A 2,500-nucleotide genomic window follows, 5' to 3' on the forward strand; every position below is an offset into this window, starting at 1 on the left:
GCGGGCAGTGTTGGAATCGGCAGCGCCGACGAAATCGGCAAAGTCGGCAGAATCGGCAGCGCAGATTTTTCGACGAACATGGGCTGGACGCTGGACTGGCCGGGCCATGCAGGAAAATTCATCGAGGGGACACGCTGACGAAACAGCGCTGGTTCAGGCACGGCGGGCAGTGGTGGAATCGGCAGCGCCGACGAAATCGGCAAAGTCGGCAGAATCGGCAGCGGGTGCTGGCGATGGGTCTGGACGGGCTGGATAGTCCAAGGCTCGACGAGAAAGACTGCTGGTTTAGACACTGGGGCAGTGGCAGCCCGCGGGACAGTGTCGGCAGATTCGGCAGCGCAGATTTGTGCGGCTGCAGGTTCGTCGGGGAAAATCGGCAGCGCAGATTTTGCGACGAACATGGGCTGGGCGATGGACTGTCCAGGCCAGGCAGGAAAATTTGTCGAGGGGACACGCTGACGAAACAGCGCTGGTTCAGGCACGGCGGGCAGTGTTGGAATCGGCAGCGCCGACGAAATCGGCAAAGTCGGCAGAATCGGCAGCGCAGATTTTTCGACGAACACGGGCTGGACGGTGGACTGTCCAGGCCAGGCAGGAAAATTCGTCGAGGGGACACGCTGACGAAACAGCGCTGGTTCAGACACGGTGGGCGCAGTGTTGGAATCGGCAGCGCCGAGAAAATCGGCAAAGTCGGCAGAATCGGCAGCAGGTGCTGGCGATGAGTCAGGACGGACTGGATAGTCCAAGGCTCGATGAGAAAGACCGCTGGTTTAGACACTGGGGCAGTGGCAGCCCGCGGGGCAGTGTCGGCAGATTCGGCAGCAGTGTCTGCCGATTCGGCAGCGTTGGCTTGTTGGCGCGGGGGGCCGATTCGAGTGGGGACTTGGGCAGCGGGCAGTGAAAGCAAGAGTTTCCCCGATGCTGCCGGGAAAAACGCTCCCCGGGATGGCCGGGTGAGATGACCCGGCGGCCCGCGACGGGTCATTCAATTCCATGCCCCGTCAACATAACTCCCGATGTACTGTTTGCTTTTTCGGAAGAAGAGATCCATCCCCCCATCCTCGGCCAGCCAAAAACGCTCCAATTAATGGCCGGGTGAGATGACCCGGAGGCCCGCGACGCGTCATTCAAATCACTGCCCTATCGGCTACAACTGCTGATGGGTGGGATTAGAGGCCTGCCATGGTGGTGAGGGGCGGCGAGGACCGTGAAAGCTAGAGTTTTTCAGAGGCTGCCGGGAAAAAGGCCCCTCGGGTGGCGGGGTGCGAGGACCAGGCGCGTCATTCAATTCTCTTCCCTATCAACTTGGCTCCCGTTGGCGGGATTGGAGGCCTACTGTTTGTTACAGGGCTAAAATCGTCAGGGGAAGAGCTGACGAAACAATGCTGGTTTGGATGCAGGGGGTAGTGTTGGAATCGGCAGCGCGGACAAAATCGGCAAAGTCGACAAAAAAGACTGTTGGTCTGGACATCGGGGCAGCGGCAGCCATGCCGACAGGGGGGGAAATCGGCAGCACAGATTTGTGCAGCTGCAGGTTCGTCGGGGAAATCGGCAGCGCAGATTTTTCGATGAACATGGGCTGGAAGATGGACTGTCCAGGCCAGGCAGGGAAATTCGTCAAGGGGACACGCTGACGAAACAGCGCTGGTTCAGGCACGGCGGGCAGTGTTGGAATCGGCAGCGCCGACGAAATCGGCAAAGTCGGCAGAATCGGCAGCGGGTGCTGGCGATGAGTCTGGACGATTTATAGTCCAGGGCTTGATGGAAAAGACTGTTGGTCCAGACAATGGGGCAGTGGCAGCGCGGATTTGTGCAGCTGCAGGTTCGTCGGGGAAAATCGGCAGCGCAGATTTTTCGACGAACAGGGGCTGGGCGCTGGACTGGCCGGGCCAGGCAGGAAAATTCGTCAGGGGGGCACGCTGACGAAAACAGGGGCTGCGGAGTGGAAAATCGGCAGCGCAGATTTTTCGACGAACAGGGGCTGGACCGGCCGGGCCAGGCAGGAAAATTCGTCAGGGGGGCACGCTGACGAAAAGAGGGGCTGCCGCGTGGAAAATCGGCAGCGCAGATTTTTCGACGAACAGGGGCTGGACGCTGGACTGGGCCAGGCAGGAAAATTCGTCAGGGGGCACGCTGACGAAAAGAGGGGCTGCCGCGTGGAAAATCGGCAGCGCAGATTTTTCGACGAACATTCGTCAGGGGGGCACGCTGACGAAAAGAGGGGCTGCCGCGTGGAAAATCGGCAGCGCAGATTTTTCGACGAACATTCGTCAGGGGGGCACGCTGAGGAAAACAGGGGCTGCCGCGTGGAAAATCGGCAGCGCAGATTTTTCGACGAACAGGGGCTGGATGCTGGACCGGCCGGGCCAGGCAGGAAAATTCGTCAGGGGGGCACGCTGACGAAAAGAGGGGCTGCCGCGTGGAAAATCGGCAGCGCAGATTTTTCGACGAACAGGGGCTGGACTGGCCGGGCCAGGCAGGAAAATTCGTCAGGGGGGCA

The sequence above is a fragment of the Populus nigra genome, chromosome 2, assembly GCF_951802175.1.
Source record: "Populus nigra chromosome 2, ddPopNigr1.1, whole genome shotgun sequence".
NCBI classification, from domain to species: Eukaryota; Viridiplantae; Streptophyta; class Magnoliopsida; order Malpighiales; family Salicaceae; genus Populus; species Populus nigra.